General features: G+C 37.0%; 1 protein-coding gene and 1 long non-coding RNA gene across 3 annotated transcripts in view; one reads left to right on the forward strand and one right to left on the reverse strand.

The window, feature by feature from the left end:
* Window positions 1-25,614, forward strand: part of LOC106072606 (uncharacterized) — an 86,954-nt gene that overhangs the window by 33,812 nt on the left and 27,528 nt on the right. The gene's annotated exons all lie outside the window — the stretch shown is intronic.
* LOC129923548 (uncharacterized) lies at window positions 5,073-24,884 on the reverse strand. The gene is made up of 3 exons (XR_008775505.1): window positions 24,702-24,884; window positions 15,088-15,165; window positions 5,073-5,173 (listed from the first exon to the last, which is right to left on the reverse strand). It is a non-coding gene; the product is annotated as an uncharacterized LOC129923548 (long non-coding RNA).

Consider the following 25,614-nt stretch of genomic DNA (forward strand, 5'->3'; position numbering starts at 1 on the left):
ATGTTGGGATGTGAGGAGAAAACATGGCGGTTGGCAGTTGGATCCTCCCAACCCCCACACCCTCTCTGCAAAAAAATTGTCTAAATTTAAAGTGTTTTAATTTTTTAGTTTTACTTGTGAAAACAAAACAGAAAAAATTCATTCATGATGAGTTTGAATTCAGATTTTCAAGGTTTATTAGAAATTGTGGAATTTCTGTTCTAAATAATGTCAAGGACACTATAGTTAAAGACAACTGTTATCAACTAAATTATCAAATAAGTTTGTGCTAAAAGCAAACGAGTTAACCCTTAAAGTGCTGAGCTATTTCACTATGAGTATATACCAAATGGAATTACAATTCTGATGTTTATAGGCTAATCTACCACACGCGTTTAAAGGGTTAAGAAATGAGATTTAACAGTGCTGAAAAAACTTTTGAAATCAAATAGTTTAGCAGCATTTCCTATAATCTGAACAATGGATACACCAAATGATCGAATAGTTTTCAATCATAGCTGAAAATCTCTAATAGGTTTTTGTAGCGCACTTAAAGTGACCTGTTAGATCAGGGGTTCTCAACCTGTGCGTCGCGACCCCTTTGGGGGTCGATTGACGATTTGCCAGGGGTCGCCTAAGACCATCGAAAAAATGGATTGTTTTTGTCCATTCTCCTATTGCTGTGTGTGTGTTCGGGAGGGAGGGTCGCGGCAGAGTGGGGGATTGCAAAAAGGAGTCGCCGAGACTAAAAGGTTGAGAACCACTGTGTTAGAGGGTGGTACTGTTGTACACTTGTCACATCACCAGACTTTTCCTCAGTGGAAACTGCTAAGGGGCCTCCAATGCATTTTTTCGTTCTTCTAAGAAAGCTTGACCCTGACACTAAGAAAGGTGAACATGAACTAATTAATTAATTGAATAACTAATTGATCAATTGAATAACTAAATAATCAGTGGAATCATTCAGTTACATTTCATTTTGTACACTAATAGATTTAACCGAAATTGTCGACCTTGTACTTCTTGGATATACGTAGAGCCACAAAGTTAAGTTTGAACATATCACATTCTGTCAGGAAACCGAGTCGCATGTCTGGTTTATGACGTGGGATATATTTAGAAACGTTTTTAATCCCATTCATTGAGACTCCCATCATGTTCGACCTGTCCCAGAACACTGTATGAAATATATATTTGACTTGGACATTGCTTTATATTGACTCTATACAATTTCCTTCAAATAATTTTTTGTATGAGTTTCAAAGTCTCATCCCTTGCCCTACTTTAGTCGTTCCCTCTACCTCCTCAGTTTTAATCGTCTACACTATTCATTGCTTGACTAAGTATTTATAGCTGGCAAATATTCCTTGTATGCCGTAGTATTCATTCTATTCTTGCGCAGGCTGTACTAGATGTCAAACAATTGCATTCTTGCTTCACTTGTTCTGTTTGAATAGCATCAACTTGCCAGTTGGTCAGCGCTTTGCTTTAAGACTTCAGATATTCAGAGTTAGATGCTCTTGAGCTGTCATGGCCCCACCCCTCACTGCCCCACACGGGGCCCTTTCTACGCCCGAGCAACAGGATTCTGTAACAAAAGTGGAGGCTACCGGAAAACCAAAAGTAGCCTTTGCATTTCATTCCAGCACCTCAAAGACCATGGTGACCTTGGACTTTTGACAACGCTTTTAGAGGATTAAAACGTCACAGACCGCACACAGACACACACACACACACACACACACACATATACATATATATATATATATATATATATATATATATATATATATATATATATATATATATACATAAACACGCACACATACGCACACACACATACAAAACCGTAGGGTTTCTCCCTTCGCGGGGACAAGGAGGGAGACCTTACAAAAGCAATGATCTTTTATTCATTTTGTTGCATGTCTCGAGAATATCGTCTTTGGAAAATTATGAACCTATGAAACCTTCAACATGATCTAGATTTTAGTAGAAATAAACGGTTGTCAGCCTTTTTAGCTCGGTGACCCTTTTTGACTATTCCTCACTATGCGGCGACCCCCGACCGTAAAATTATTTTCATTCATAAGTATAGGTAACTGTGCTTTGGCTAATGTCATGAAATGCTACCTGCGTTGTAAATATACAATATGTATTGTCATAGCTTTTTGAAGTAACAGCTGTATCATATAAGATAAGAAGATAAGAAGATGAGACTTGCATTTACTTACTCTTCTATTTCTTATTCACCATATTTATGTTGTATGTTTATGTAACCATTTAAAAAGCCTGACGAAGCATGGACAGTAGTTACAGCTAAAATAAACTACGTTTCAACAATATTGCTGCGGCAGTCTAAACTTGTTTCACCATATCAGGACTGGTCGGGACAGTTTTTTAATAAAATATAACAACGAAGGTCATCTTCTGCATTAAATGTTTTTCTGTATTAAAATTGATAACTAACAGACTGGAAAATCATGTTTCGTAAAAATATATTATTGGAAAAGGAAGAAGGAATCAAAACAGACAAAATGGGGATATGACTCCAAACACGAAATCCAGAATAGTGAAACTGACCTCAAAGAGAAATCTTTTTTTTTTTTTTTTTGCTTTATTAATGACTTCTATGAAATCTTCCTGACTCCGGAACATCTTCAACTTTGACTGTGAATGGACACTGGCAAGTGCAAACTGGTTGTCACGTAAATTTGGATAGTAGGATAAAATTTCGTCCGCATGCATGCGCAAATGTTCTTTCTCAGAAATTAACTTATTATCCGTTTCTCAGGTTCAATGTCATTTTCCTCATATAGAGCAGATAAGATTGGCAACATGCAAACATTATTTTCGTCCAATGTTTCTTACCTATTTGAAGTTTCATTTTGAAAATCGATTATTTTCTGACAACTCAATGCATGTTGCATTTGATCTTTTCATTCAAGTTTTTTTTATTGCTTTTTGTACTTCAAGTAGCAGTGTCTTCATTACTAATATTCGTCGATGAATCATATGATGAGTTTTGATAAATTTCGATGACTCATTCTGAACCAAACATTGAAATCCAGACCAAAATATTAGCGAATGGAGCTCAGTATGTGTAGACTTCACTAATATTTTTCAAAAAAAGCAAAGTAAACTTTCACATATACATCACCTGCTGCTGTACTTGTTTCAATAGGTTTAGAAGAGGAACTCGGCTTTAAATCGCCATCATTTATATACCGAACCTTACCTTTCCAATAATGGGTATTCTGTCGACAAACCTCGGATGTTCAATTTTAAAAATGAATTTAAAGCTATTTCCGCTTTCATAACTTCAGCTCTTAAAACGTCCTTACAAATGACGCACTCTGTTTTTTTTTTTCGAGTCCTGATGAAATTATTGAAGTCAAACCGTAAATTAATCGACATTACAGTTTCTTACTTTTCTTTTATGCGAGATTCATTTTCAAGTGTAGACCAGAATGAAAATATTCCCTTCAATAACATGGACTACTAAACAATGGCGTTTAAAACTATTGACGACATTTTTTTTCTATTTCGTCACTACGTCACTGCAATGGCGTAGTGTTGTTGTACATTAATTTAAAATGTTTTATACTGCGACAATTACAATGGGGAAAAAAACTTTCTACAATGTCTATTTTTACACGCTAGATTAGAAAAATAAATCTTAGGAACCCCCTGGCATATCAACTGATTTTAACAGAATTTCGCTATCCATAGGTTGAGAACTCCTGGTATAGATTGTAATCCACGACTTACTCATTTAAGGGCAGTAACTTATTCTCTTTTTTAAATAAGAGTAAACTCTTTCAAATCGTGCTTCCGTTGTATAGAAATTCCCCATCTCTTAGAATTATTAAAAACAAATTTGTCACAAAGTTTTTTATTCTTAAAAAGAAATGTACTCTGAGATGTTGAAAGTTTGTGTGCGTTTTTTTTTTTGTGTGTTAAATTGTTGTTAGTTGTTGGTGTGAATCTTTGAGCTCAAAATTTTAGTTATTACGGTACTAAATTTCAAAGTGTATATAGAATAACAGACCAAATAGTGTGCTTATTTTATCTAGTCTTTATCATAAAAGAAATTTTCTTTGAAATGTCGTAAACTGAAAACTACAAATGTGGGAGAACCAGCTATGTAGCCACCGGTGTGATAAAAAGAAACTTGAGTCATAAAATGGGGGGAAAGGTTTGAATAGGTCAGGGGCAATAGTTCTGTACTTGTTCACACCGAAAACAAACATCTTAACTAAAGGGAAGTCATTCTTAAGATATGCATTCTTAATGGCCTACGTTTCCGTTTGAGGTGATAACAAGTCAAATGGAAATAATACAATCAAAAATTATTTCCTCTTATATACATCTTATAGAGCCATTATTTTGCTCTGAATATCTCATGAAGGTTTAATTTAAAAAAAAAAAAAGAATTTTTTTTACCCCGCCTCATTCTTTCGACTCATTTTTTCCCCACCAGAGAACAAATGTAACATTTTTATATTTATTTTTTCATCTATACGCTTGCATTGTATTTATAAATCCAAACTTATAAAACGGTGCTCAAATGAGAGTCAAATGTTCCCCAACTTCTGCTTATTTATGTAAACTCTTTAATGACTAGGGCCTACATACGGATATACCTGAAGACTTAGTCTGTTCAAGATAAAGATTGTCTAGTCCTCTAGCCAAGTTTAAATTCATTAGTTTATAATTTAACAAATTATAACGATAAAACTAGAGTTTTCCCGGTGTTGCCAAATAGCTAGTATTTTTTCCCCAAATATATAAATTTCTAGGAAAATCGTTAGAGTTGTTTTCAAGAACCTCGTTCCCCCCCCCCCCCATTCCCCCAGGTTCAATTTTGTTTTCTATCGCCAGAAACTTTCCTGTTTTAAGGGCTGTATGAAGTAGAATTCATCCTTTGCCCTGGCCCATGGTTTACTACGGTATCATGTGTCCAGTACAGCTATCTTTACTTTTCCCATCACACGTGAGATACCTTAATCACTACTAAGCTTAAAATTCTGGTCTTGAGAAAGAAGTTGAACTTGAAGGCTTAAGCTAACAGTTGAGCGTGCTATCTTTCACTTACCGAACCACTTAATAAGACACACACACAAAATTAATCGAAAGTATTTTCTCACAAGCTGGCGCCTGTTGTCAGTTTGCACCTGTGTATCAATCAAATTACCTGTTTAATGAAATGTAATTGAAATGATTACCAAAGTTAAAAGATAGCATTTATTAGAAACAGATTGCTCTTTTATTACAATACCTCTATTCAACTCATACCTTCTTAGAACCTGGACGCCGTTCTTGAAAACGGCTCTAACGATGTTCTTAGCAATTTGACACTTGATTTTGATGTATATAACGAGGAAAGCGGAAACAGGGACATCCTAGTATAACTTGGCGCCACACTTTCATGGAGGTCCTCAGAGCAGGTGGGAAGAGGCTTCAGACATTGCCAGTAACAGATTTTTGTGGAAGCAGTTTGCCACCCAATGCGCCGAACGACGCGGTAGGATCTTAATCAGTAAGATTAGCACATTAGGTTTTTGAAATAAAATTTTTTATAGCAGGATAATGCACGTAGATACCTCAGAATATGCATTTTGTTGGCTTTTAATACCGGAAATAGTGCTTGTCGGCGGCATTGGCGGGGAGTCTACAATTTTTCCACTAAATACAGTAAGAACCTATTCTTGGACACAATAAACGTCCTCCGAAAGAAAGAAGGGTCAGAATGTAATAAAGATTATTTATATGCACGCACACACACACACACACATATATATATTTTTTTTTTGCCTCGGGGGGAGGGGGGGAGAAAAAAAAATCCCCCCCCCCGAAAAAATCCTGGCTACGCCCATGGACAAGAGTATAGTGTAGACACTATTGAGTATAGGACATAGAGTATAAACTAGTAAAGGGGCATCCTTTTGATATATGTCCCAATACACAATTTAGGTCCCTTATAAGTCCAATGTAGGTAACGCCAACAGACGCAACCAATCAAAAAGAACAAGTCGTAGTTTTAAAACAAGTTATTTCGACCTAATTCTAGATTGATTAAACATTCACATGAATGTTGCCCAAATAGATGAAGTATACGCCACACAATAGAATGTCTGTTGACAGGGTTTGATCTCGGGACCATCGGAAAGACAGTCCGAAGCGCAGTCCACTCCACCAGGCAGCCATCTACTTCGACTTTGTTAAGCAGATAACTTGCAGTCTTGTTTCTAACTCCACCATGGGCCTTGCCTGACGTAAAAGATCATCATGGGAACAAGTCAGATAGAGGTGGAAGGGGGGGGGGGAGAGTTGCTTTGATCGAAGATAGCGCCAAGCTGCGTTAATAGAAGGCAACACTTGAACTAGCCTAGAAACTATTCTTGCATGGATTGCTTTATCAGATTCATCAACATTGACTCTACTTGATGTATATGTGTGTTTGTTGTTGTTTCCCTTTAGCTTTGTCCAAGTTTGATCTTAATATTTTGTAAATAATGCCAGAGGCTCTGCTGAGTGTTTCGTTTACAACATAATAAAAATTTCAAGGATTCTCATAAAAAAAATATTTAGCTTGAGACAACTTTTTTTTTTTCAAATATTTCTTTTACTAGTGATTTTAAATATTTTGCTTGAAACGTTTTTGTCTTGTTACTTGTGTTGTTTCACTCCATTCACCTTTAAGTCCTAAACAGTTCCAGACGTTACAGTAATAATTGGACCTCCTAAGAAAATGTAATGAGTTAACAAAATGTTTAGGGAAGTTGTCAATGAAAATGTTATAGATGCATGACGTGGATACAGTGGGTTGGGTTCTAGCCCATACATTATACTAACAAGAAAATATGAAGATACTTTAAAAAAAAACAAAGGGTAATTCTGCAGGATTTCAAGGGACAGCCATCTTTGTTACTATTTTGTTATTGTTCATGTTTCAAAGAAATCCCAAGATAGTGTCTAAAAAAAATAACAAGAATTAACATTATTTCTGTGTTTTCAAAGCAATGCTATTTTTTCTTTTAATTTTGACTTGGTGTCTATACAATACGTTTCTTATTGTTCTGTCTTCTTTTTAATTGTTAAATATTGTCTAGATCTATTCTGAAGTATTCTGATATAGAGAATCTAAATTTAACTAGGCCTACAATAAATATCAGCACAGTTTATTACCAAAAATTATAATTGACCTTTATTGCCTTTAAGAACCTTGCCATATTAATATAGATATAGTAATTAGTCTAGTTCTAGCAGTTAGATTATGAGTCTAATAATTAATAGACTTATTAGGACTAGATGATACCGGTATAGCTAGATCTAGCATATTTTTTACCTTAAAAAAAAAAAAAAAACCAAATCGGAGAGAAAACCCAAGATACAAGATTACAGTCTAAACAATAACAAAGATGGCTGCCCCTTCAACTCCTGCAGAATTACCGAACAAAGCTTATATTAAACATAGTTGTATCAATTAGTTTGGGTCAGTCAGGTAATTAAATTTGTAATAAATCTAGATTAATAACAATAAATCTGTACGATTACATATACTTTTACCAAGTGTTTTTGTTTAGCTCAATTTCATGTTGTTAGTTTTCTCACTACGCTATGATCCTAGCACTTGTCTGGACCAGTTGGAAAGGGGAAGGGGTGAAAGAATGGTAGGTCTATATATAGTTGAAAATAGAATATTTTATAGATTTTTAGCTTCAAACTTCAAAGCGGCAACCTACAAATTATAAAGGGGGCAGATTCTACTTTTACCACTACATGCGTCAAGTATAATTTCTTTCCCTTGTTCGAGACATGAAAGAAAATAATAAATTACTAAAAGTTAATTAACTAATTGGTAATTTATTTTTTCTTGTAAGGTAAAAGAAATAATAAATTCAACTTGATCCGAGATTGGGTGTGGGAGAACTAATGTGTACAGACTTTTAACCAGACAGTCAGAGTGAGTTGATATAAGCTTTGTACATGACTTCATAAGTGATTCCAGACATAACTTTGTACATGACTTCATACATGACTCCAAATATGACTCTATACATCCTTGTTGTTATTGTTTACAGAAAATAGCAATGGTCAAGAACACAACATGAAACAGTTTGAGAATGTACATAATTGTATGGTATAATTAATGAGTGCCAGTATTTAGAAGGTTTATACTGTACATCACTTAGTCCATCTGTTCTATCTTAACATGTAATCAATTCATTTCCTACGTTAACACAGAGGCCTACATAATTATCTACGCTAGGTAGTCGACCTACATAATTGTCTACGCTAGGTAGTCGACCTACATAATTGTCTACGCTAGGTAGTCGACCTACATAATTGTCTACGCTAGGTAGTCGACCTACATAATTGTCTACGCTAGGTAGTCGACCTACATAATTGTCTACGCTAGGTAGTCGACCTACATAATTGTCTACGCTAGGTAGTCGACCTACATAATTGTCTACGCTAGGTAGTCGACCTACATAATTGTCTACGCTAGGTTGTCGACCTACATAATTTTGTACTTTAGTCTGTAATTTTCTTGTATGTCAGCCATAATATTTTCTATAGTACGGTACCATAGTCTGTTGGCTAACTAAATTATGAACATTCTGTCACGTAACGACCTTTCAATAAATGTGAATTGTTATAACATATCCCCCCCCCCCCTGAAATATGTACAATCTGTTTGTAAAGATGTAGATGTACTTTTTTTTTGTAATTGGACTTCAAAAATAGTTTGTTTTTTATTTGGGGTCAGACCATCAGAGGGTTCCAAAATTTGTATTTAAAAAAGGCTCAACATTATACTTAACGACGTAACACTACAGAGTAAACTGAAAACTGGTAACACAAGGTTCGAGTCGGTAGTTTGTTGAACACATTTAAAACAGTTTGAGAAACATTGGCAAAGAAGATAACTTAAAAGGTTAGTCCCCCCCCCCACCCTCTTTTTTTTGTGTGTCAGGTGTAAAATTTGTTCAACTCGCAAGTCAGTCTATTGACACAGTTTTTTGAAGTGACAGGTTGAACTGAATTAGTCAAAGAAGAACATTTAGCTTCCACAGAAAAGTTGTTTGATTAGACAAGTAATTGTGAGTTTATCTCGAATAAATAATTCTTTGGAGAGATAAAGAATTTTTTTTAAAGAGAGAAAGTGAGGATGATAGTGAGAAAAAATGAGAGTCAGTGATACAAAAGAAAAGTTAGAGGGAGAGAGAGAGAAAAAAAGAGATAGAGAGAGAGAGAGCGAGAAAGGGAGAGAAAGAGAGAGAGAGAGAAGATGATTGTGAGCAAATAAAAGAGAGGGAGGGAGCGTGAAAGAAAATGAAAGACGATAGGGAAAGATTTTTATGAAACAAGATACAAAACAAGATACAAAACAAGATACAAAACAAGATACAAAACAAGATACAAAACAAGATACAAAACAAGATACAAAACAAGATACAAAACAAGATACAAAACAAGATACAAAACAAGAAAAAAAAAACTTTTAAAAACAACCTACAAAGCTTATAGGAAGGGTAGAGGTATTAATTAGTTTGGATCAGTCATGTCATTACATTTCTAATAGATCTAGACCAACAACAATACATCTGTGCCATTACAAATATTTGTATCGATTGTTTTTTTGTCTAGCTCTATTTCCTGCTTTGAGCTTTCTCACTACAGTACGTTATGATCCAATCACTTGTCTCAACTTTCTCACTACGGTACGTTATGATCCAATCACTTGTCTCAACTTTCTCACTACAGTACGTTATGATCCAATCACTTGTCTCAACTTTCTCACTACAGTACGTTATGATCCAATCACTTGTCTCAACTTTCTCACTACAGTACGTTATGATCCAATCACTTGTCTCAACTTTCTCACTACAGTACGTTATGATCCAATCACTTGTCTCAACTTTCTCACTACAGTACGTTATGATCCAATCACTTGTCTCAACTTTCTCACTACAGTACGCTATGATCCAATCACTTGTCTCAACTTTCTCACTACAGTACGTTATGATCCAATCACTTGTCTCAACTTTCTCACTACAGTACGTTATGATCCAATCACTTGTCTCGACCAGTTGGGAAAATGCGGAGGGGGGGGGGGGGGAGAGGGAAATCTGTGTGAATCATAATCGTTTTTTAAAAGCTAGAGCTATAGAGCATGGAATGGGTTGCCTGAGCCAGCCAGGAAAGCAAATGACTTGGCAGAATTTAAGTCATTGGTTAACATGCATGACTAGATGCATAACGCATATGACGTAATCATCTTCTTTTTTTTTTTTTGAAGTAACATCTGTAATTTATAAGAAGATAAGCATTTAAGCATTTATTTTTAAAAAAAAAGGGACGACCTGAATTCGAACTCATGACTCAAGCCGACATTCTAACCTCTCTGCAAGTAAGGTGTGTATGAAAATAAAAGATTATATAGTTATCTATTGTTTGTTTCAAACTTACTTTAAAGCGGCGACCTATAAAGGGTGCTAATTCAGCTTATATCACAACCTCAGTCAAGTACAATTTCTTTTCCTTGTTCGAGATACTAAACGAAATAATTACCAATAGTTAATCAACTAGTTGTTTTTTTTTTAAATTTGATTCTTGTGTTATCATGTAAAAGAAATAATTCTGCTAAAGTTCAGCTTGATCCGAGAATGGGTGTCGGAGAAATAACGTGTACAAACTTTTTATCAGACAGACAGACAGAGTGAGTTGATATAAGCTTTGTAAAAAATATAAATAGTTATATAATCATCACATTTTAATGTATTTTAACGCTGAGGTGATCAATCGAAGTCAAACTTAGATTGGACCAATATAAATTAACCTGTTTCATGTTAACTTATTTAAGTACATTTACACCTGAAGTTATGTGTATACATCATGAAATACATTTATTGGCTGGTTATTAAAATGTATTGGACATTTCAAGCATTAATTTTTGCTCTAATCACTTTACATTGTACTTCACTTGTTTTCAATGGAGTTGAACCTATTTATATTAAAATTTGAAGACTTAGAAACAGGTACACACAAAAAATACATAAAATTAAAATCTATTCCACTTTACGGGGGAGGTACTATCAATCAATTTTCCTTCTACTTAGTTCTTGTAATGCTTCCTTATTGCAACGAGTCTTTCCAATGAGCTTTCCACAATCAAGATCCTCTTGGACTAGAAAAGATTTAGGTAGAGCCTATGCGTCTATATAGATCTAGATTAAATGGGAAATTGATCTGTAGAACAATCTTGGAAAACGAGCGTCTGTAGAGAGTCACGTGTTTGATCAACACTTGCTGTTCAACAGCAGGTCAATAAACAAACACAGAACTAAACCTTCACGTCTACATAAGACTGCGCGCAAAATGTTCATGTATGTCTCTTTGTTAAACTTCTAGTTGAATACAAAACAACATTTGAGTCGCGTGTGGTAACTCCCGCTGAAGTCATGTGACGTAATGTGTCAAGAGCCTTTTTTAAAAATAATATCTCTATTCAAGTCACTCCTCCGTGGACGGTGGACGCTAATCTCAAATACTGCTCTAACGATTTTCCTAGAAATTTAACAGTTTATGTATATCGCTGACAAACGAATGACTGTCTCGTTGGCCACAAGGGAGAAAACTCTAGTTTGACCGTAATAGTTTTTCAAAGTAATAAATAAATACATTTAAATTTGGCTAGAGACTTACAAATCTATATAGGTCTAGGGCCATCGCGGCGTGGTCAGCCGTATCACCGTAATTATGGAATAACAGTAAATTTTAAGTTGCTTCAATTCTATAGAAGTTTATATGCATTGCTTAGATTTTTACGTAAATATAATAGAGGTTGGGTAAAGGTTACATTTACACTCTAGATCTAGTAGTAGATCTAGACTAGATCTTAAAGAGTTCTACGTCTGAACTTTAGGTCTAGTGTCTGACCTAGATCTAGATGTCAATATAATAAACATACCAATAAATTATTACCCATGTATATCTTCCCCGCTGGCCGTTTCAGAACATGCGGACGTTCAACTTCAATGCTATAAAGTAGCTGACGGGTCACGTTTTTTTTATAATTATTTTATTCTATTTGAAGTTTAATATATTTTAAAAATGTTTTTATTTCTCTTTTTTTCATGTCATTCTAAAAATTTCATAGGTTAAAGACGTCTTATTTTATCTTATCCTATATAATACAGACGTTACTTCGAAAAAGAAGATGATTACGTCCTACGCGTCATGCATTTAGTCATGCGTATTAACCAATTACTTAAATTCTGCCAAGTCACTGGTTTTCCTAGCTAGCTCAAGCAACCGATTTTATTTTAAAGATGATTAACTTGTTATGAAAATGATAATGGTCAAACCAGAGTTTTAGGTGTGTGTCCAATTAACAAGTGATTTTTTCCCCCAAAGATAAACATAAACAATCAAATTTCAAGGAAATCGTTAGCGCCACTTTTGAAATATAAGTTGTTTTTTCCTTTCAACTTTTCTATAAGCCCACCCCGCCCCACCCCACCCATGAAGTGAGTGCAAGCTAATTGTAGGACTTGTAGAAAAATGGAAAATGGATAATCAGTTAAAAGTACGGTTATTTATGTATCTTTCCAGATGTGAAAACCTAATTATTAGCATTCTCTCTGAGTGATACTGATATTCATTAGGAGCTCAGCAGGATGTAAGATTGCTCATTTCATTTGTTACATGGAATGTAAAAGGATTCCGTCTGGTCGGTCCCATGTGGTTTACGTACTGCGTTACGTAGCGCTGTACTTCCGCCTGAAATATACCTGCAGCTCAAACGGCAGGAACTCGATTGACGCTCGGTGCTGCATGGGCGAGGCCCTTAGGTAGCCTAATAAAAGGACGTAATAATGGGTTGCATTGCTTTAGCGTTCTAAACTCGGGGTCTGCTCTGCCTTTCTCAGAATAAGATCAAATAATAAAAGTAAGAACTAGGAAACATATTTACAAAAGTTCTAGGATTCGATAATAATAGTAAGAACTAGGAAACATAGTTACAAAAGTTCTAGGATTCAATAATAAAAGTAAGAAATATGAAACATAGTTACAAAAGTTCTAGGATCACCTTTAACTGCTTTCATTCACGTTATTTTTTTTTTAAAGTTTCTTCACCTTCCGTAATCTCTCTACACAAAATGTAAATGAAAGTATTTAGTATTTACCAATCCATGAAGTTCATACTAGACCTAATACTGCATCACGTCGCATTGAAATGTTAAACTATCTCACATGCCACTATTGCCAGTGCCGACTTTCAGTAAGTGGATGCCCTGGGGAGGCTTTTTGTGGTGACCCACATAGGCGTAGCCAGGATTTTTTTTCGGGGAGGGTTTTGGGGGGGGGGGGATATTCCCCCCTGACTCCCCCCCCCCCCCCCCGCGGAAAAAAATTATATATATATATATGTGTGTGTGTACATAATTAATCTTTATTACATTCTGACCCTTTCGGAAGACGTTTATTGTCTATTGTAGACTCCCCGCCCTTGCAAGCAAGGGGGTCTGGGGGAGTTCGCAGCGCTCCCCCAGCGCGGGGCGAAGCGCCGCCGCCGAGCACTAATTCTGGTATTGAAAGCCAACAAAATGCATATTCTGAGGTATCTACAGTGCATTATCTTGCTATTAAAAAGTTTTATTTCAAAAACCTAATGTGCTATTCTTACTGACTTAGACCCTCTCGCGCCGTTCGGCGCATTTTCCGGCAAGCTGTTTCCGCAACTCTTATTTTGCGTAATTCATTTTGTGTGAGAACCTCATGCGACGCTCTGTCACAACCTTACTAAGGATTCGACTCACAGTTCGGCATATGATTTCTTTGATTTAGACCCGATCTCTATGACTGACTCCTAAAATCTGTCTTAGCCATCTTTGTTGAGACATATTTAATGATTTTCAATTTCGGCAGAAGACTATTCACACTTTATTAATGGAGCCCAAGCCACTGGTAGAAATTTGTAACCTTTCTTGACTACGCTCTTGGAATTACATGCCTGTATTCGCTTTAGATTTTATATCGAAAAGGAAAGTTTTTTCGTCAAATCATCTGTTGAGGGGTTTTAAACTAAGAAATCTCTGGAGTTTTTTTGTTTTGTTTTTAATTCAAAACCCCATTTAGCTACGATCATAGAATTTGGTGACTGATGTTTGCTTTAAAATAATATTGAAGAGAGAGGTTTTCAACTCTAAACGCACTGTAGGGGAATTTTAAACTCAAAACCATCTGGAGGGGTTTTAAACTTTAAAGAAAAAGCCATCTGGAGAAGGGGGATTTAAACTCAAAACCCCTTTGGCGACGCTCATAGATTTTATAGTGTGTAATTTGCTTTTTTTTATATTGAAGAGGTACTTTTTAGCTTCAAACCCTAACTGGAGGGGATGGGGGTTTAAACTCAAAACCCCTTTGGCTACGCTCATAGAATTTTGAGTGTGTAATTTGCTTTTTTTTATATTGAAGATGGGGTTTATCGTAAATTTTGGAGGGGGGGTTAAAATCAAAATCTTCCTCAACTGTGCTGTTGGAATTTGGAGATTGTTGTTTGCATTTTTTTTGTTTTGTTTTATACAAGAGGGGGATTTAACTGCAAAATTACTCTGGTAGGGGGTTTAAAATTCAAACCCCCCTGTAGGGGGTTTTAAACTCAAAGCCCCCTGGTAGAGGGATTTGTATCTCAAAACCCCCTGATAGGTGTTTTTTAAATCTCAAAACCCCCTGGTAGGGGGATTTAAACTCAAAACCCCCTGGTAGAGGGTTTTAACTCAAAACTGCCTTGGCTGTGCTGTGGTAAGTGATGATTTAGTATTAAAATCTCACCTAAAATAAACAAAATGAAAGCAAAAATCAGTCACTTAATTCCGTTCCCCCCCCCCCCGCATTTCGGGGGGGGTTTGAACCCCAAGAACCCCCCCCTGGCTACGCCCATGGACTGACCCATATCCCATTTTGAAGACTTCAATGAAAAGTATCTCAATGCTAGTGCAGTGGTTTAGTTTGGAGTCCTTGTAATTTTAATTTTCCTTCTTTTTCACATTTAGTATTGAATATTTAAAATGTTTTACAAACTTTGACAAAGCTTACATATCATCTCTCTCCGTTTGATTTCTGTCTGCTACACATTTTTGTACACGTCATTTCTCCTACTTTCCATTCTGGAAACTGGAACAGACACAAAATAGAGCAGTGAGATTCATAACAAACGAATATTCAAATTTGACTAGAGTAACACCTTTAGTAAAATCACTAAATTTAAAAAGCCTTCAGGATAGAAGACTTAAAAGTAAAGTAGCAATAATATATAAAACACTGAACCATAATCTTCAAATACAAAATTTAATAAAATACTCAGAAAGACACAAAGATAAAGGAACATTCCTCGTTCCATATGCTAGGACAAATTTGTACAAATGCTCCTTCTTCCCTAGCGCTATTAGAGCATGGAATGGGTTGCCTGAGCTAGCCAGGAAAACCAGAGACTTAGCAGAGTTTAGATGACTAAATGCATGACTCGTAGGACGTTATCATTTTCTATTTTGAAGTAACGTCTGTATCATATAAGATAAGATTTTCGGATTAAGTTGAAACTTTGAACAATCATTCCTTGTCCCTAATAAAACACGAATCCATTAAAAAAAAACAATTAATTAATTATTTAGTGGTAATTAATTAATTTTGTTTGATATAGAGAAAATAAAACGCACAGTATTGAGATCTGTGGCTGCAGAGGTATGGTTATTACCCTTATATACGCTTTGATATTTCAAAAGCATTTTTTTTTATTTACATTGTTTTGAGTTTGTGGAGCCCCTGCCCCTAAAGTAGTGAGACCCTGGGCTGCTGTCAGCTCTGTCGTAAATCTTGCCCTGCTTATTGCTAAGGAAATATTCTTTAAGTGATTCTTAGCGTCGCGCAATTAGTGAAATAGCCAAGCGCTATGTTTTCATTTAAAAAGACACGTCAATGTCAAGGCCTCTTCGTGTTCTGTAACGAATGTAGCACAAAATTATTGGGTGTCACACTTCATCAACATTCTGCACCTTAGAAAATAGTTTCTCACTTTCTGTTCTGTACTTTCTGTGACACTGAGCAGCAAGAGAATGTTTCTCTCTTTCTGTTCTGTACTTTCTGTGACACTGAGCAGCAAGAGTATGTTTCTCTCTTTCTGTTCTGTACTTTCTGTGACACTGAGCAGCAAGAGTATGTTTCTCTCTTTCTGTTCTGTACTTTCTGTGACACTGAGCAGCAAGAGTATGTTTCTCTCTTTCTGTTCTGTACTTTCTGTGACACTGAGCAGCAAGAGAATGTTTCTGTCTTTCTGTTCTGTACTTTCTGTGACACTGAGCAACAAGAGAGAGTACGTTTCTGCATCCAAATAACTTTTTTTTTTTCAAATCGCATAGAGTCTTAGTTTTATGGATGTGACATTGTTCACTTGGCGGAGATAGGCTTCACCAGTCAGCCCAGAGTGGGAAAACTTATGGCGCAATACTACGTTGAGCAGTTAAGCGAGAGGTTAAGGGGCTAATTAAGTGAAACATTTGAACTAGACTTTTCCATTTTCATTTTAAAAAAATCACATTGATCGCTAGCCATTTGCTTCCATTTGCTATTACTAGTCTACCCCCCCCCCCTCTCCTGAATATAAATGTAATTTTAGTGTGTGTTTGTGTGTGTCTCAGGGATACAACTTGTAGCACAGAGCACTGTAAAGGTGACGGAAGGGCTGCTCCCTGTGGCATATGTTATTAATAAAAGTCTAAGGAACAGCCTCTTGTGTGTGTGTGTGTGTGTGCACATGTCACATTAATATGCACAGGTTGACGGCACTTTTCACAGCATGTGTTACGTCACGAGTTCGCGCCTTTGCCAACATTGTGTCGCTCTCCATGATAGTTACTACATGCATTCATGTCCAGGCATGCTGGGGCGCCAGTGATATGTGGTTGGGGGGGGGGGAGGGGAAAGAAAGAATAGTTGACCTTCGAAAGGGTGAATAAAGAAATGGGATTTTGTAGATTTAATATTTATAGATTTAATTTTTTTAATAGCTGGCGTAAATCTACGTAAAAAAAAATCAAGAAAAAAAATGTAGGTGCAGAAATGTAACAATGTTGTTGTGATTTGCAATTTTTTTTGTAGAAAATTTAATTTCATAAAAATTCATAATGTTGGCAGCTGACTGGAAGTTTGCATTTTGTTGTTTTGTTTTATGATTGTCTACACAGAGACTTAATTTACTGTTGTAAATGTCTAGCTGTGACATAATACATTCATTCTGTCTCGTTAATCATGTTTGGGGAAGACTTGAATACTAACAACATCAAGCAGGGAGCGTGTCTGCCCCGTGGGACTACTTACCTTATAAATAAAATAAGAAACCTACGATAACAGCTTTTCATAATAAGTGCATAAGAATCGGATCTAGATTCATGCTTTAGTTCTAAATGTTTAGAATCGAATCTAGATTCTAGTATTAGTTCTAAATGTTTAGAATCGGATCTAGATTCTAGCATTAGTTCTGAATGTTTAGGACGCCAATGTTCGAAATATGGGTTTGTTTTAGAAGAAAAAAAATATTAAAGCGTACATCATATATTGAACATTGATGCATAGAAGATTTTTAAAAAAGTTTTATTACTAGAGCCTACATCAGAACGTATTCTTGCCCACTCTACAATATATAACCTACAGTTTTGGTGTCAGCAGTCTAAATAAAAATACAGACTACAAAATGTCAGCTTTAGTAGAATGATTGGACGCCACAATGACCTGCTAACTATTGTAAAAAAAAAAAATAAGGCCATATTACAAGGTCTTCGGGGCTTGCGAAGACCTTCCTTCAGGGAACAGTGCGGGAAAATGAAGAAAAGACAGAGAAAGCGATGGGAAGACTACATAAAAGAATGCACGGGCCTGCCATTGAAAGAGGTTGTATCCATGGCAAAGGACAGAGAGGAATGGAGAAAGACGGTTGACAAATCCTGTGTGGTGCCCCAATGGTCCAATAGACTAAGGGATAGGTGAAGAATGAAAGAAGGAAACAAATGAAAGCGATGGAGGTTTCACTGAACGAAGGAAGAGATTTAAAAGTTGTCACCACTGAAACCACTCCACTCTAGTCCACATGGCTAGAAAATATAGCACTAAGGTAAATTGTTGGCCAGATAAACGGGAGATCTCGAGTTCATCTATAGTGTGAACTTATGAACAATAAAATTGTGGATTATGCTAATAAAAGCAAAAACAAAAAAAAACGATGTTTTGGGATGTCGGTACGTGACGTTTTGGCGCCGCCGTTTTGGCGACGCCGTTTTGGCCCCGCCGTTTTGGCGACGGGACGTTTTGGCGCGAGCCGTTTTGGCGACGGGACGTTTTGGCGCGAGATATCATTTGACGATAATTTAATAAGCAAGTAACTTTTATAATAATGTTTATTTCACTCTACCATAATATTGTATGTATAGTATGAATTCTAACACCGTTCGGCGATTTTTTTTTTAATTATAAAGGTTTTGCTTATTTCATGAATATAGGCCTATAATAGGTCAGATTCCTGAATGGTAATGATATGCTATATGTGAGTTATGCTAATCGCACTGGATGACATTTTTGGATTTCTTTCCAAAAGATTTTGTTTTTTATTTGACATTAGTGTAATATACGAATTAGCTAAGTGTCACACTGTAATATAACAAAAACCATGTTAACATCTAAAGCTCTATTAGGCTGAATAACGACAATAACTCCACACATAGTAAAGATCAAGACTCGGAATGTGGTCAGTACAAACTCCAACGTGAATCCACCAATGTAAACAAACACTATAGATAGATAGATAAAAACAAATTCACAACACTAAGATACTTTGAAAAGATATATTTTGAGAAATTGGGTAGGGGTGATTTGGGTGACACACCTCGCATTCACGCAGGTAGAGTTAAACAAATGAAGACAAGACCAGCACCGAGCACTGGTCGTTGGCATCATGCGTCTGGCGATCATCTCCTTGGGAATGGTCAATACATGTGACACCTATCCCCTCTCTTCTGCTCACATTTCACTCCTTGTATATACTCTTTCCTCTACCCCTCCCCACTCTCACGCGTAAGACGATAATCTGTTTCTAGCATTCCACTTGACATCCCTAGGTGCGAATTTATAATCCTTAATCTTTAATTCCGAGAGCGGCCCAAAGTCTACCTCTACACAAACACACATTTACATTTAGTACGTGAAAAATATGTCTTAACACAAACACTCATGCAAAACATAGATATGAATAATTCTTTTAAAAGAAATAATACAATAAACGTACATAATGTATATCGCGCCAAAACGTCCCGTCGCCAAAACGGCTGGCGCCAAAACGACCTTCGCGCCAAAACGGCGGGGCCAAAACGGCGTCGCCAAAACGGCGTCGCCAAAACGGCGGCGCCAAAACGTCCTGCTTCGTTGGGATGTAACCTTCAATTGGCTGGCTGCCTGGTCCTGCGGTTTGCGCGCTGGACTGTTATCTCGATGCTCCCGGGTTCATACCCTGCCTGCTGCTATCCTCTGTCGTCCAGTGGGAGGTTTTGCTAGGATGTAGATTATCTTCAACTCTGAAGGAACCTCCGGAATAAGCCAAACATTTTTACAATATCATGTTTAATATGACGCCATCTTGATTAACAACGCCAGACAAAGGAGCATAACTGTTTTAACACTTACGATATACAACATAAAACTAGAGCTAACACCTAGAGCTAACACCTAGAACTAACACCTAGAGCTAACACCTTATGTCTTCAGATAAACCCATCAGATTCTGTCTGTGCTTTCCTTTCTATGCATGTTTGCTTCGGGCTATGGTCACGAGAACAAGAAAACAAAGAACAGAAACCTTCAGGACAATTTCATCAAACTTGTGTTTCTCTCCATAAGTTTTAAACAAATAATAATACAACGCGACAAACCAGCAGTTCAGTCATCTCCAGGAACGTGGATCTAATCAACTTTTTTTGTTCAGCGCGCAAGGCATGCAATTGGTCTCCGGTGTGCGTGAAGGTATGTCTCGTGCATCCATGGTGGGTCTGTCTGTTGGGGAAGGGGGGGAGGGAGATCTGGCAATCGTCAATGATCTCAGCAATATTTACATTCCTGGTTGATCACCTCAGGATAATACTTCAACAAGCGTCCATTTGTAAACCAGATTCTCACGACAACATCGTAATATATACATTGTCATGTTTAATGATTTTTAAAAAAGGAGGGGGGGGGGGAAAGGTGATGGTTGTTGTTGATGCTACTCCTGTACACGTTTATGACGTACTCTTAGTGTATACTAGTGTATAGTATTAAGCTTAAATTAAAATGCTTTTAGGGGCTGGGATTTTTTCATCGTGATGTTTAGGGATTTCTTTTAATCTACATCAGCGTTTCTCAAACTTGTACAGTTGACGCCCTCTCCCTTGGCCAAAAACAAATTTACATTCGCGCCTCCTCCTTCCATTAGGTAGCTAGACGATCCGGAGAACCGCTGTCAGCTCACCCAGCGGGGTTCACCAAGCGTTATCCTGCATTTTATTGCGTAAATAATCATTTTAACCTAGCGCCCTCAGCTCACTACTTCTCCTAGCAAGAAGAACACGCAGGTCATACAAAGTTAAATGAAGAAGAGGTGGGAATGTACGAGACTGAAGTGAGACATTCGAGGCAGCAGTACGTTTGTAATGATCGTCGGTAAGATCATCTTCGTGTTCAGCAGACGTCCTGTGGCCTATTTTTCGTCACATGAAAGACGTAATCAGAACGTTGATAAGTTACTCGCGAGAAATGTCTGGCCGTTATAACGCGTGAGAACCTTTCTATACGGGTAGACTGTGGAACTGGAATTGCAGAGGACTTGTTGGATGTTGTGGACGCCTCTCGTGAAAACAGTACGATTCAAGACGTCACTTGATTTAATTAATTTTTACAAAGACTGCTAATAATGTCGTTTATACCTGATTAATGGGCCTACTCAGTCATGTGCTTATAATTATAATGCACAGGGCGTTGTCCACAACTTGAGAAGCGCTGCACTAGATGTCAGGAATATGTGTGGGGGCTGGTCGTTTCTTTTAAAGACGTGTTAACTTATTAACAACCATAGAAACAAATTATTGTTGACGTCGTTTAATCATACATAGAGCTATGCATCCATCCCATGATCCTTTGTAACTCATGTATTCTGTGTATCTTATGGCTCTCTTTCTTCTTAATAGATCCAAATGAACAGAATTTGTTACGCGACTATTAATTTGTATCGATGTCAGAAATATTTATTGAATCTTCTTCAATGATCAGGTCATTTTGGTTGTGTTAATGACTGTTTCTGTTTAACTCGTGATTGTTTCATTAAGATCCGTTTAATCCTTACTTTTTATTTCACTTTACTTCACGACTCGTCCAACTGTCACTGAGAGAAAAGAGGCCAACTGTTGAATGTTTAACTGTCCAACTGTCACTGAGAGAAAAGAGGCCAACTGTCACTGAGAGAAAAGAGGCCAACTGTTGAATGTTTAACTGTCCAACTGTCACTGAGAGAAAAGAGGCCAACTGTCACTGAGAGAAAAGAGGCCAACTGTTGTATGTTTAACTGTCCAACTGTCACTGAGAGAAAAGAGGCCAACTGTCACTGAGAGAAAAGAGGCCAACTGTTGAATGTTTAACTGTCCAACTGTCACTGAGAGAAAAGAGACCAACTGTTGAATGTTTAACTGTTCAACTGTCACTGAGAGAAAAGAGGCCAACTGTTGAATGTTTAACTGTCCAGCTGTCACTGAGAGAAAAGAGGCCAACTGTTGAATGTTTAACTGTCCAACTGTCACTGAGAGAAAAGAGGCCAACTGTTGAATGTTTAACTGTCCAGCTGTCACTGAGAGAAAAGAGACCAACTGTTGAATGTTTAACTGTCCAACTGTCACTGAGAGAAAAGAGGCCAACTGTTGAATGTTTAACTGTCCAGCTGTCACTGAAAGAAAAGAGACCAACTGTTGAATGTTTAACTGTCCAACTGTCACTGAGAGAAAAGAGGCCAAGTGTTGAATGTTTAACTGTCCAGCTGTCACTGAGAGAAAAGAGACCAACTGTTGAATGTTTAACTGTCCAACTGTCACTGAGAGAAAAGAGACCAACTGTTGAATGTTTAACTGTCCAGCTGTCACTGAGAGAAAAGAGGCCAACTGTTGAATGTTTAACTGTCCAGCTGTCACTGAGAGAAAAGAGACCAACTGTTGAATGTTTAACTGTCCAACTGTCCCTGAGAGAAAAGAGGCCAACTGTTGAATGTTTAACTGTCCAGCTGTCACTGAGAGAAAAGAGACCAACTGTTGAATGTTTAACTGTCCAACTGTCAATGAGAGAAAAGAGGCCAACTGTTGAATGTTTAACTGTCCAGCTGTCACTGAGAGAAAAGAGGCCAACTGTTGAATGTTTAACTGTCCAACTGCCAATGAGAGAAAAGAGGCCAACTGTTGAATGTTTAACTGTCCAACTGTCAATGAGAGAAAAGAGGCCAACTGTTGAATGTTTAACTGTCCAGCTGTCACTGAGAGAAAAGAGGCCAACTGTTGAATGTTTAACTGTCCAACTGTCAATGAGAGAAAAGAGGCCAACTGTTGAATGTTTAACTGTCCAACTGTCAATGAGAGAAAAGAGACCAACTGTTGAATGTTTAACTGTCCAACTGTCACTGAGAGAAAAGAGACCAACTGTTGAATGTTTAACTGTCCAACTGTCACTGAGAGAAAAGAGACCAACTGTTGAATGTTTAACTGTCCAGCTGTCACTGAGAGAAAAGAGGCCAACTGTTGAATGTTTAACTGTCCAGCTGTCACTGAGAGAAAAGAGGCCAACTGTTGAATGTTTAACTGTCCAACTGTCCCTGAGAGAAAAGAGGCCAACTGTTGAATGTTTAACTGTCCAGCTGTCACTGAGAGAAAAGAGACCAACTGTTGAATGTTTAACTGTCCAACTGTCAATGAGAGAAAAGAGGCCAACTGTTGAATGTTTAACTGTCCAGCTGTCACTGAGAGAAAAGAGGCCAACTGTTGAATGTTTAACTGTCCAACTGCCAATGAGAGAAAAGAGGCCAACTGTTGAATGTTTAACTGTCCAACTGTCAATGAGAGAAAAGAGGCCAACTGTTGAATGTTTAACTGTCCAGCTGTCACTGAGAGAAAAGAGGCCAACTGTTGAATGTTTAACTGTCCAACTGTCAATGAGAGAAAAGAGGCCAACTGTTGAATGTTTAACTGTCCAACTGTCAATGAGAGAAAAGAGACCAACTGTTGAATGTTTAACTGTCCAACTGTCAATGAGAGAAAAGAGGCCAACTGTTGAATGTTTAACTGTCCAACTGTCACTGAGAGAAAAGAGGCCAACTGTCACTGAGAGAAAAGAGGCCAACTGTTGAATGTTTAACTGTCCAACTGTCACTGAGAGAAAAGAGGCCAACTGTTGAATGTTTAACTGTCCAACTGTCAATGAGAGAAAAGAGGCCAACTGTCAATGAGAGAAAAGAGACCAAGTGTTGAATGTTTAACTGTCCAACTGTCCCTGAGAGAAAAGAGACCAACTGTTGAATGTTTAACTGTCCAACTGTCACTGAGAGAAAAGAGACCAACTGTTGAATGTTTAACTGTCCAACTGTCACTGAGAGAAAAGATAATATTCCCCAATGTCGTTCGTTTTGTTATGAGCCTATGTATGTGTGTGTGTATGTGTGTATGTATGTGTGTTACGTTACTATACATTAGAATAGCAAGAAAAGCAGTGTATGAGTGGGATTCCAAAATATTAGATCTAAGTGTGTGTTTAAAGTTTGTATGTATATGTTGATGTGTGATTAGGCAGATAATGAGGCAGACAATGTATTGAATTAACAGGAAGGGGCATTACAAGGCTTTGGAAAAAAATCATTTATTTAAAGTCAGCTTCTCTTCAGAATTCAAAAAGAAAAAAAAAAGGAAAATCTGCTCTGAATTTCTAGGACAAAGTGTTTCCCAACAGACTCAGGTCTGGTTTCTTTTACCTCCCCATTGCCCCCATCCCAGCAGCCTTTTTTCCTTCTGGCCATCTCTTTTTCTCTAAACATTTCAACACTTTGATCAAACTAATGCATATTAATAAATTATGTGCAGATAATGGCGCTTTTTTTTTCTCCCCTGAAGATAATGTGTTAATGTACGTGTAATAGCAGAAGTGAAATTCTAAGTAGAGATCTCAATTAGTTGGCCATGTTTGTTTAGACTAGTTATAGTCAGATGGCCGTGACGATCTATTTATAGGACTGCTAACACTTTTTTTAGGGAAGATTTTTTTTAGTGCGTTGCTCCAGATATTTCACAGATTGTTCTTTCTTTATGATATTTAGACTGGCTCCTTTTCGCGCCATTGCAACCTGTCGTTACGCGATTTCAGCCACTCTAATTATCTCTCACCTTCTAACCCTTAGGTACAACAAAATGTGGGCAACAGTTGTTGCCCCAACCAAAAGGTTGAACGACTTCCATAAAGATCTAGACTAACTACTCAACTGTAACTACATCGTCACAACTCCCTTGGGTTCACCTGTCAGGATAATAATAACATTTTTTTAGCCACTATACTATACAACAAAAAAACAAAAACCTTGATGTAGGTACTTACAATTAAAAAAAAAAGCTACCTACTAGTTTCTTTGTCTACAGGTTTTCACCTATTTACTTGAGTAACAGTAGATCTCAAACTGTACATAAATCTGCGAAGGTACTTAGTAAGAAGGTAAAGAAGTCTACGGTGTGTACTCTTAGATTTTCTGAATTGGATTTTTGTTGTTGCTGTGTTTTTTTAAATGAGAAACGCGGGGCGTCGGTTTCACAAACAAAGGCAGACGATTATGACGTCTTAAAAGAGTTGCCGCTTTTTTTTTTCTTACGACATCATCACTTCTGGTTCAAGGATATTCCCGAAACAAAAAAATCACACTATTTCTACTCTATTATGAAAGAACAAGAAACTGCTGCCATAAATCACAAGTGAAATAGAACTGAGGAGAACAAAGCTCACAGATTATTAAATGTGCGGTGTTTTTGTCAATACGTTTAGGTAGGCTTTGTAGTTATAATGAAGTCTTTTGAATAGGGCAGGGGTGGGCAACCTTTTTCTACCGAGGGCCGCATTAAAAAAAATTGGGGACTGGCGGGCCGCATAAATTATTATTTTTTTTTACTCCCAATTGAGGAATTACAACAACAGTTAGCAATTTCTTGAACTAATTTTACGAATAATTTTTTTTAATTTTGTTTTTGTCTTTTTACATCCCAACATTTCACCACAAATGTACAATTGTACTTAATGTGAAACATTTAACTGTTTACATCCGTGCATAATGTTCTGTAACTGTAGTACTAGCTTACTAGTTGTTTGATTCTTGCGACTGATTGAGAAATCAATTTCAACAATATATTTGATATTCAATGCTTTATTTTATTAAAAAGCCTGTTTTTCTTAGTCAAAGCACGAGCTCCATTAGTTGTTACACTTACCATCTTGTACAAGCCGACCCAACACTTTCAACACAGTTTTTGATAAAATTGAATAAAT

The sequence above is a fragment of the Biomphalaria glabrata genome, chromosome 1 (assembly GCF_947242115.1).
Source record: "Biomphalaria glabrata chromosome 1, xgBioGlab47.1, whole genome shotgun sequence".
NCBI classification, from domain to species: Eukaryota; Metazoa; Mollusca; class Gastropoda; family Planorbidae; genus Biomphalaria; species Biomphalaria glabrata.